This window comes from Octopus sinensis, linkage group LG3 (assembly GCF_006345805.1).
Source record: "Octopus sinensis linkage group LG3, ASM634580v1, whole genome shotgun sequence".
Classification (NCBI taxonomy): Eukaryota; Metazoa; Mollusca; class Cephalopoda; order Octopoda; family Octopodidae; genus Octopus; species Octopus sinensis.
In genome coordinates, this window is record NC_042999.1 from 55,038,243 (window position 1) to 55,050,742 (window position 12,500).

Consider the following 12,500-nt stretch of genomic DNA (forward strand, 5'->3'; position numbering starts at 1 on the left):
TTATGTACATTATTTACATTTGATGGATATTTGTCCTCATCTTGTTTGTTAATACATTTCGGCTGATATACCCTTCAGCCTTCATCAGGGGTCTTGGGGAAATTTCGAACTTAGCTTCTCATTCCTATAGTATTTTAGATATCATTATTATTATTATTATTATTATTATTATTATTCAGGTCACTGCCTGGAATCAAACTTGGAATCTTGGGGTTAGTAGTCCGCGCTCTTAACCACTATGTCATATACCTGTCAATAATAATAATAATAATAATAATAATAACATCGAAAAATACCTTAGGAATGAGAACCCAGGTTCGAAATTTCCCCAAGACACCTGATGAAGGCTGGAAGGTATATCAGCCGAAATGTTGTGTTAACAACAAACAAGATGAGGACAAATATCCATCAAATGTAAATAATGTAGAGATGAATGAATGCAAAATGTAGTTACTTTATTTATTTTTATTTTATCTAGTTTCAGCTCACGAGCTGTGGCCATGCTGGGGCACCGCCATTTACTTCTGTAATTGGACTGAGAATGAGGGAACCGTCTGTGAGTAAGCATTTGAAGAAATATAGATGATTAAGTAAATTGATCATTTATAACGATCAAAGAATGGGGAGACAGCGACATCAATAACAACTCCAGTACTTGATTGGCAACTTATTTCATTGATCTCAGAGGAAGAACAGCAGAACTGAACTGAGCTGGTTTTCAATTCAGAACATTAAAAAGTCAGAACTAATACTACAAGACATTTAGATTGGTGCTTTGATGGTTCCACCAATCAATCAAATTTAATCAAAAAAAAAAACAGAATTAGTTTTATTTGTGAACCAAAGATTATCATAAATCTTCTGGTTTTTTTTTTTTTTTACCTTTTGGTTTGTCTTCTTTTCTAATCCACCACCGTCTTATTTAATTAATCTCTGATGGCTGATTAAACTCTTGTCACAACATGCAGCATTGACTGTTGTTGTTGTTGTTGTTGGATGGAAGAGACAAAGAGATTGTCTAGAGTGAATCAGTGAATCAAAAAGTAAATACAAGGAATGGTCATTAGGGGGAGGAGGGGGTTAATGGGTCAGTCCGTTTTCTTAATTATGTTTCATATCTGCCTGACTAAAGAGGGAGACATACAGACAGAACTATCTATGTAGTGGGTATATATACACATATACATATAGAGAGGGGGGAGTGTGTTTCTCCAGTTAAGTCGTTCTTGTATGACTATATTTTTACTTAATCATTAATAATGATTGAGCAGAACTTACAGACACACTCATTCCAGCCACAACTAACCCATACTTTTGTATATCTAGAAACTACATTGTCCGGTGTGTCCATTTTCATAGAAGGACTGCTATTTCTAGCGGGTTGACCAACCACATAGAGGCTCTCTTGTACAGCCATTGACAGGATGGTTTAATCATAATTATCCTATATTTTCTATCTTTTACTCATTTCAGCCATTAGACTGTGACTATTCTGGGGCACCACCTTGAAAAAATTATTGTCAAGTAGGAGTGGCTGTGTGGTTAGTAGCTTGCTTAGGAACCACATGGTTCTGGGTTCATTCCCACTGCGTGGCACCTTGGGCAAGTGTCTTCTACTATAGCCTCGGGCTGACCAAAGCCCTGTAAGTGGATTTGGTAGACGGAAACTGAAAGAAGCCCGTCGTATATATGTATATATATATATATATATATATATATGTATGTGCGTGTTTGTGTGTCTGTGTTTGTCCCCCCAACATCGCTTGACAACCGATGCTGGTGTGTTTACGTCTCCATAACTGAGCGGTTCAGCAAAAAAAGAGACCGATAAAATAAGTACTAGGCTTACAAAGAATAAATCCTGGGGTCGATTTGATCGACTAAAGGCGGTGCTTCAGCATGGCCACAGTCACATGACTGAAACAAGTAAAAGAGTAAAGTAATCAATCCCAGGACTTTTTTTTTAATCCAGTACTTCTATTTGTCTCTTTTGCCAAACTGCTAAGTCATGGGGGTGTAAACACGCTAACACCAGTTGTTAAGCAGTAGTGGATGACAAACACAGAGACAAAGACTTCTTTCAGTTTCCATCGGCCAAATCCACTCACAAGACTTTGGTCAGACTAATGTTATAGTAGAAGACACTTGCCCAAAGTGCCACACAGTGGGACTGAACCTGGGACCATGTGGTTGGGAAACAAGCTTCTTACCACAGAGCAATGCCTGCACCTGTAACTCTATTACACAGACAGACAAAAGACGAGAGATTTAGGGGTCAGGTGGATGGGGTTATTCAATTGAGTGGGACTTCAGTTTATTGACCCCCTCCAAAAAAAAAAGACGAGAAGCAAACTTGACCCCTCTTTAAATTCAAGATGTAAAGAGCTGGTACTAAATACCACAAGGCATTTTCTTTGATGCTCTGACAATGATTCCCACTTGCATACCATCAGTTATGAGGATGAAGGGTCCCAGTCGAACCAATCAACAGAACAGCTTGCTCATGAAATTAAGCCTTGTGAGTGGATTTGGTAGATGGAAACTGAAAGAAGCCCATCATATATGTATATGTGTGTGTGTGCCTGTATTTGTTCACGCATTATTGCTTGACAACCGATGGTGGTGTGTTTGCATCCCCATAAATCAGCGGTTCGGCAAAAGGGACCAATAGAATAAGTACTAGGCTTACGAAGAAAAAGTCCTGGGGTTGATTTGCTTGACTAAAGGGCAGTGCTCCAGCATGGCCGCAGTCAAATAACTGAAACAAGTTGAAGAATAAAAGAAAGGGCAGACCAGATAACATTAAACATTTTTGGAATGTCTTTCAATTGCTCATTTCTTGTCAATAGTTGCAGCTTTTTTAGACAATTTCAGTGCCAGTCAAACTGATGGGTTCCCTACCAAGATCTATAAAAGTGTAATTTGTTTTGCAAAGTGGGAAGAACTACAAAGACAAAATACCTATTTCTTTATTACCCACAAGGGGCTAAACACAGAGAGGACAAACAAGGACAGACAAACGGATTAAGTCGATTATATCAGCCCCAGTGCATAACTGGTGCTTAATTTATCGACCCCGAAAGGATGAAAAGCAAAGTCAACCTCGGCGGAATTTGAACCCACAACGTAATGGCAGACAAAATGCCGCTAAGCATTTCGCCCGGCGTGCTAACAATTCTGCCAGCTCGCCGCCTTATATGCTTTGCATTCCATTCCTTATGACTATCCTGCTCTCCAATGATCTTGGTATTTCTGTTCTTTTCAGGGCTTTAAGATTTCACTGTGACCCTGAGAGCGTGCCTGATGGTTGCTATGCCTTGCCAAAGAGTAGCCTGCGATTATGTTTAGGACTGCTTACTGAGTATTCTTTGCAGCTATAAATCTACAAGTCATTCCCCTCTCCACAAACTAACTCCCAGCCAACAAAAATATTGATCTTATGTCTTAACTACAAACCATTATTAATATTCTAGGCAAAGCAGCGAGCTGGCAGGATCATTAGTACAACAAAAATAATTGCTTAGCGGTATTTCGCCTATTTTTACGTTCTGAGTTCAAATTCCGCCTAAGTCAACTTTGCCATTGAAATTAAGTACAAGTCACGGTCAACGTCTCCCTTCTCCACTATGGGCCTAGTGTTTATTGTAGAAAGGATTATTAATATTCTTAGTGACCGTGATTTTAAATCTTGGCACAAGGGCAGCAATTTCGGGGAAGGGGGCTATTCGATTATAACGACCCCAGTGTTCAGCTAATACTTTTTTTTTTCATCACTACAATATCCAGAAACAGCATACATTGATCCACCCACCAGACACTGGATGCCTCCCCCCAAAGACTTCCCTCGACTAAGGCAGCACTAAAATGGATGGTATGTGCAGGTTAAAAGTGTCTGAGCAAGCTTCACCAGGTGATGATGTAACATTTTTAATATACAATATGTACAACTGTTAAATGTGCGTCATGTATGGATGTAGTATTTTGTCACAGAATAAGAACTGAAAATTTTAGGTATAGCCATGGCTGTGTGGTAAGACAAACGAGAATACTAAAAATGAACCCAACTGCTTCCAAAAATTAAGTAAAAATATAGAAAAATAATCCAGAATCCTTGTGCGGTACCGGATCGATCCCCAAATCTAATCAGTTCATGCCAGTCATGAAGCCAACATCCCTGAAAGTTTCATTTGAATCCATCCAGCAGTTCTTGAGATATTTTGTCCACAGACAAACAAACACGACTGAAAACAATCGAAAAGAATAGTTGAAAAAGCCTTTTTTTTAAATTCTATATTTCACTGTCAGCTGTTGCAATATTTCCACTGGATAGACAATTCTACAAATCAAACTATAAAGATGCAAAATATGAAGAATTTACTCTTCTCTGAAATCAAAAATTCAAGGAAAAAATAGTACTTTGCCAAATAAAAAAACTCAATCGTGAACTAGTTACAACTGAAGAATTGAGATGCTTGATGACAGTAAGCAAACAATATCTGTACTATCCATATATATATATATATATATATATATACTAGCAGTATCGCCCGGCGTTGCTCGGGTTTGTAAGGGAAATAACTATATAAGCATTTTTAGAGAGTTATAGCCAAAAAGTAGCAAAAAATGCATTAAAAATGGAAAAAATATGATGGTAAATTTTTTTTTAAATCGTTGACTCATCGTAGACATTTTTAGAGAGTTACTTCCCTTATATAATAGCGAAAAAAATGCATTAAAATGGAAAAAAAACGATGGTAAATTTTTTTTTAAATCGTAGACTCATGTAGACGCTTTCTTAGCCATTTCTCTTTTGGTGTCTTCAAGCCATGAAGTCGTTGTTCTAAAAGAACACTGGTCTCCTTGACAACGCATTACGACGTTGATTTCCTTACACTCCCTTCCCCACAGGTGCAGGTGTGAGCGTGGACGCCAACTCCGCCGCCATCGACACACGAAAAATTATGCATTAAAATGGAATAAAAAATGATGTTAAATTATTTTTAAAATCGTAGACTCATCGTAGACGCGCGCTAATATTCAGACGGGCTCGATATGAATCACGACTATAAGCTACCCGAATTTGGTTAAACTGTACCGCAAAATGTGGGAGTAGTTAGGAATCTAAATCGAAGGGGACAGACACTCACACAACTACAGTTTTATATATATAGATATACATAGCGCAGTAGTGGTGAGATATGACAGCAAAGAAAAGCATACATTCACTCTCTGCATGCAATTAGACTCGGAAAGTTCGTGAGGAACCCATTGACCCAATTTGCTGACTTTTCCGATAGCACACAGGTGTCAATGAATGGTTGAATGATCAAATCCAAGCTTCTCTGCTAGTTCCTCAACAGTTACGATGATATTTTGTTCCACCAGGGTTTTCAGAATGTCCTTGTCGAGCTCTACAGATCTTTCAGGATGAGGCTCATCTTCTAGGCTGTAGTTTATGGCTCAGGATTTCTGGAACCACCATTGACACTGCCTTACGCTTATTGTCCAATCCCCATATACTGCATTAATATTTCTTGTACTTTGCACACATTTATATTCTGTTATTCTTTTATATGTTTCAGCCTTGAGGTTGTGGCCATGCTGGATCATGTGTGTGTGTGTGTGTGTGTGTGTGTCTATCTGTCTGTCTGTCTGTATGTATATATGTATATGTATGTGTGTGAACAATAATATTTTCAACAGATGTGTTGCAAATGTATCTGATTGTTCTCAAGCTTCAATACTGTGTGTGTGTGTGTGTATGTGTGTGTGTGTATGTATGTATGTATATGTATGTATGTATGTGTGTATGTATGTATGTGTGTGTATGTATGTGTGTGTGTATGTGTGTGTGTGTGTGTGTGTGTGTGTGTATGTATGTATGTATGTATGTATGTATGTATGTATGTATGTATGTATGAGTGTATGTTTACTTTATTACTAATTACTCTCTTCCAAGAACATTTTCACTCACTCTTAACTTCCCATACATTTTACTCATGTATCTATCAGCGTCATAGACAGAATACTTTCACTTTAGTCTTCCTCAAATCACTCTGTCTCTATTTACTTTCATTTTATTCCTTGCCCACTGTGTGTGTGCGTTTGCGTGTGGTGTAAACCAGACTAAGAAAAGCATTTGACACACACACCAGAATGTGAGTTTTCTGTAAATTTTGCTTAATTGGAGTTTAAATTTTAAAAACTGGACCTGGCATGACGCGATGCGTTGTACTCTTAAGAATGCTAGGTAAATTGTAATTGAAGAAATCCTATATTGTAGATTTGTATAACTCCCAAAGGGAGGGAGATAAAATCTGCCTTTTATAATAAGACTAGCAGTATCGCCCGGCGTTGCTCGGGTTTGTAAGGGAAATAACTATATAAGCATTTTTAGAGAGTTATAGCCAAAAAATAGCAAAAAATGCATTAAAAATGGAAAAAAATATGATGGTAAATTTTTTTTTAAATCGTTGACTCATCGTAGACATTTTTAGAGAGTTACTTCCCTTATATAATAGCGAAAAAATGCATTAAAATGGAAAAAAAAACGATGGTAAATTTTTTTTTAAATCGTAGACTCATGTAGACGCTTTCTTAGCCATTTCTCTTTTGGTGTCTTCAAGCCATGAAGTCGTTGTTCTAAAAGAACGCTGGTCTCCTTGACAACGCATTACGACGTTGATTTCCTTACGACGTTGATTTCCTTACACTCCCTTCCCCACAGGTGCAGGTGTGAGCGTGGACGCCAACTTCACCGCCATCGACACACGAAAAATTATGCATTAAAATGGAATAAAAAATAATACTCAGACGGGCTCGATATGAATCACGACTATAAGCTACCCGAATTTGGTTAAACTGCACCGCAAAATGTGGGAGTAGTTAGGAATCTAAATCGAAGGGGACAGACACTCACACAACTACAGTTTATATATATAGATATACATAGCGCAGTAGTGGTGAGATGTGACAGCAAAGAAAAGCATACATTCACTCTCTGCATGCAATTAGACTCGGAAAGTTCGTGAGGAACCCATTGACCCAATTTGCTGACTTTTCCGATAGCACACAGGTCTCAATGAATGGTTGAATGACCAAATCCAAGCTTCTCTGCTAGTTCCTGAACAGTTACGATGAGATTTTGTTCCACCAGGGTTTTCAGGATGTCCTTGTCGAGTTCTACAGATCTTTCAGGATGAGGCTCCTCTTCTAGGCTGTAGTTTATGGCTCGGAATTTCTGGAACCACCATTGACACTGCCTTACGCTTATTGTCCAATCCCCATATACTGCATTAATATTTCTTGTACTTTCCGTTGCGTTGTTGTCTTTATTGAACTCATAAAGCAAAATATGCCAAATATGCTCCTTTGTTACTTCCAACATAGCTTTGAAAAAAATAGCTGTTAAAATCGAAATGCACTCTTCAAAACTTGCACTATGAATAAGGACAAGATAAAATTACTACCTGCTTTTATAGCAAGTTAATATAAGTAGTTTATCCCATTCCCCTCTGACTTTTAGTTCAAGCTGTTGAAAAAACCGCATTATTATATATATATACATACATACATACATACATACATACATATACACACACACTCTCTCTCTCTCTCACACACATGCACACATTTATATTCTGTTATTATTTATATGTTTCAGCCTTGAGGTTGTGGCCATGCTGGATCATGTGTGTGTGTTGTGTGTGTGTGTGTCTATCTGTCTGTCTGTCTGTATGTATATATGTATATGTATGGTGTGAACAACAATATTTTCAACAGATGTGTTGCAAATGTATCTGATTGTTCTCAAGCTTCAAATTTACTCTCTTCCAAGAACGTTTTCACTCACTCTTATTTGTTAGCTTCCATACATTTTACTCATGTATCTATCAGCGTTCATGGACAGTAACAAATATTACATCTAGTTTCATTTTATTCGTTACACAGTGTGTGTGTGCGTTTGCGTGTGCTGTAAACCAGACTAAGAAAAGCATTTGACACACACACCAGAATGTGAGTTTTCTGTAAATTTTGCTTAATTGGAGTTTAAATTTTAAAAACTGGACCTGGCATGACGCGATGCATTGTACTCTTAAAATTGCTAGGTAAATTGTAATTGAAGAAATCCTATATTGTAGATTTGTATAACTCCCAAAGGGAGGCAGATAAAATCTGCCTTTTATAATAAGAGACTAGCAGAATTGCCCGGCGTTGCTCGGGGCTGAATTGCTTGAAAGTACTGTTAATGATTGCACTGAATTATGATGATTATTCAGGCAAATATTGAAATAAGCTTACGGTGGGAGATAAGGACTTAACGCCAAACGTGTGCCATTGCATTGTTTTGGGGGAACCAAATTTCTGATGAGCATTATAGGGGCACTAACTTTAAGTTTGAGAAAGTGTGGTGGTAGTCCGGGGTGCTCAAAGGAATTGAGTACCTCTATTGGATAGTTGATGACGTCCTCTGGGTCAGGAGTTGTATCGATAGACTGATATACATCGACTTCCCCAGGAATGAGTTTTAGCATTTCATCATTAATATGGTGAACAGTTTTATTCCTCGGGGCCAGTATAGCCTTTTTGCCAATCCAATCCATATTCTGATAATTAGCTTGTAAATCTGGGAACACTGCATCTCTGAGATCAGAAGGCGTCTTAACAATGGTACAAATGGAATCGATGGCAATATTAACATTTTCATCCCCTGGTATTTTGCCTTCGCCAAGTGCAAGGAGAGTGTGAGGAAATGCTGGTGATGTGATATTACGTCGCATATGAGCACGCATATTGGTGTGAAGTTTGAGAGTTACTTCCGTTTATTTTTAAAAATATGCATTAAAATGGAAAAAAATGATGGTAAATTATTTGTAAAATCATAGACTCATCGTAGACGCGCGCTAATACCCAGAAGGGCTCGATATGAATCACGACTATAAGATACCCGGTTTTGGTTAAACTGCATCGCAAAATGTGGGAGTAGTTAGGAATCTAAATCGGAGTAGACAGACACACAACCTTTCTTTTATATATAAATACATACATACACACACACATACATACACACACACATACATACACACACACACACACACACATACATGCATACATACATATACACATAAACCGAGTAAAAAATTTCAGTTATCTCTCTCTTTCACACATTACTCTCTCTGTCTCTTCACACACACTAACAGAAGCACTTCACTTACACAACATACTGTCTGTCTCCCACACTCCATCAAACACACACACACACATGTACATCAATGAGTCCCATGCACGGTAACTTGAAAGGAACTTCCCTCGTCATACAATCGCTTTCTCTTAGTCTCTTTCGCTCTCATTACTTATGTAAAAAAATAAAAGTTTTTTCAATGTGTGTAAATAGGAAGTGGGAAGCAGAGTGAAAGAATCACTCACTACAGTAAGTGAATTACTTTCATTTTATTCCTTGCCCACTGTGTGTGTGCGTTTGCGTGTGGTGTAAACCAGACTAAGAAAAGCATTTGACACACACACCAGAATGTGAGTTTTCTGTAAATTTTGCTTAATTGGAGTTTAAATTTTAAAAACTGGACCTGGCATGACGCGATGCATTGTACTCTTAAAACTGCTAGGTAAATTGTAATTGAAGAAATCCTATATTGTAGATTTGTATAACTCCAAAGGGAGGCAGATAAAATCTGCCTTTTATAATAAGAGATATATATATATATATATATATATATATATATATATATATATATATATATATATTATATATATACTAGCTGGTGTACCCAGTAATTCCCGGGGGTAAAGATGTTCTATTTAAAGCCTTATTACTCTAATATAAAAAAGCAATTTTGTTTTAACTATCACAAAAGGTGTATTTTCCATCGTGAAAAAGTAAAAAAAAAACGGACAGCTGGAGGAAAGAGAGACTGTCGGAGATTGGCCAGAGAGACTGATGGATGTTGGCCAGAGAAATTGTCGGAGGTTGGCCAGAGAGACTGTCAATAAAACGATGTAGGAGGAGTTAGCTAACAACTTTACAAACAGGCACACCCAGAGACAGAATTTCCCACATATGTAGTTGATCGATATACATATGTATATATTACGCGCACACAACATTCGTGGCTTTTCTGACATTTAATGTTGTGTGCGCGTACCCACGCCTAATTTGTTGGTACAGAAAGAATTTTGCCTCCAGTTTTTATTGCCTTAGGTGATCAAAGACCACTGTTCTGGGTACGAAGTGACCAGCTGTACAGAGAGAGAGAGAGAGAGAAATGAAGAAAGAAAGAGGGAGAGATTAAGAGATGTGTGTCTGTTTGGTACACGTCTATCTAGCTATCAGGAGGCGCAATGGCCCAGTGGTTAGGACAGCGGACTAGCGGTCGTAGGATCGCGGTTTCGATTCCCAGACCGGGCGTTGTGAGTGTTTATTGAGCGAAAACACCTAAAGTTCCACGAGGCTCCGGCAGGGATGGTGGTGATCCCTGCTGTACTCTTTCACCACAACTTTCTCTCACTCTTACTTCCTGTTTCTGTTGTACCTGTATTTCAAGGGGCCGGCCTTGTCACTCTCTGTGTCACGCTGAATATACCCGAGAACTACGTTAAGGGTACACGTGTCTGTGGAGTGCTCAGCCACTTACACGTTAATTTCACGAGCAGGCTGTTCCGTTGATCGGATCAACCGGAACCCTCGTCGTCGTAACCGACGGAGTGCTTCCATCTATCTATCAACACGAGCTGACCAAAGCCTTGTAAATGGATTTCGTAGACGGAAACAGAAAAAAGCCAGGCATATGTGTGTGTGTACTTATGCCAGTGTGTGTATGTTTCTATGTATGCATAAGTATACATCCCCCACCTTTCATCACTATTGCTTGTGTTTTCTGTTGAAGTTGTTATTTGTGTTCAGCTCTGTGTGGCTAATAAAGAAACATATTTTCATTTTGGGGGATTTCTTTCGTTTTTCTTTTATCTCCCTTGGGAATTCGTTGACGAGCCTTTTTCATTTACTTTTTTTTTTTTTTGGTTTCTTTTAAATTTATTTACGGTACACCCTCGTGGGTTTTTTTCCCCCTCGTCTGGCTTGAAATTTTCAGTTAACTTCTTAACCAAAGTAAATAGATGATTCATATATGTACATGGAACCACTCAACCGCGGATACGTAGGATAATTTTGATTGATTTCAATCATTCAGTGTCGTAAATAATTATATTTAAATACACGCCCAACTAATAAATATGAACAGCAGCTGTACATCTGTTATCATAATGCACTGATTATTAGGGTCGACTAAAAAAAAACTCAATCACCTCCCTCTCCAACGCCGCCGGGAGCGCTGCATCATTTGTGTTACGTGGGAAATATTCCATCAATATTGCACAAATGATGTTGGCATCAATTTTAGGCGATGTTACGGTTAAAATCCATCCAAGACTTGGCCCCCGTGGGATCTTTTCTTTTCGAAGGCCAGATTTTCCTAGTTAACTAAACAATTTGAAACTTCGTATACTGGTAGAATGTGTCAAAAGAAAACATTATTGTAAACAAAATTGTAATTCGTAACTTAAACGTAGTTTAATTTTAAGAATTTTAACCAATGAAATCGCAGCATTCGAGCTCAAATTATTTACCTCTTCTTCTGTCTTCTACATGTGCTAGAAATAACAGCTATATCTCTTAACTCGATTAATTTCGTCGCCCAATAAAAATATTCGTGTTATCCGCCCACTACAAAAATCGAACTTGGTATACATAGCAACATGGCCTGGGCCTATACTGGCCGAAACCTACCAAAGTTATTGGTAAATATTCATGCGCTACACGTCTCACATCAAGTCACAGGAAGCAATGGCAAATTTCATTTTTTTATACATCAAGGTTGTCTTGAAAAATACTTTTAATATTGCATTTTATCGCACTAAATCCCAAAATAATTAAAGATATTTTTTTTAAACTTCTGAATTATATCTAATAAACATTTCATATAGTTAATTTGGTAACAGAAATTCCATTTGACACGGTATTTATTAAAACTTCTTTAAACAACGGACAAAAAGCAACGTTTTCGTACACAGCTGTCCCTTAAACGCCAAGTCTTTTGTTTGTTTTATACCCCAAAAGCTACCCTTTGCACTCAGAAGCTTTCCAAGAACGACAGTTTTTGGCGGAGGTAAAGAATACACACACCACCAGTTTTCGGTGTAACAAAAACCCTAACCACCAGGTGTGCGTATTCTTTATTTTCTATGAAACTTTTCAATGGAACAATTTATCAGCAATAAATAACGGCGTCTTTGATTTTTGTCTTTAAACCATTTTTAGAACAAATAAATGGGTTTGTCTTTCTTTTAGAAATAAAAAAACTATCTCTTCAGATATTTTATGCATTGTGGTTAGTGTCAGTAGAAATCATTTAGTATCAAAAGAAAAAAAAAACGATTACAATAATTAGTCCTACCACCTGTCACACATTTTAAATCCAATTTAGGGG

General features: G+C 37.7%; 1 long non-coding RNA gene across 1 annotated transcript in view; it reads right to left on the reverse strand.

Moving 5' to 3' along the window:
- The window catches only part of LOC118762452, a 35,471-nt gene that overhangs the window by 22,761 nt on the left and 210 nt on the right, over positions 1-12,500 (reverse strand). The window lies entirely within an intron of this gene.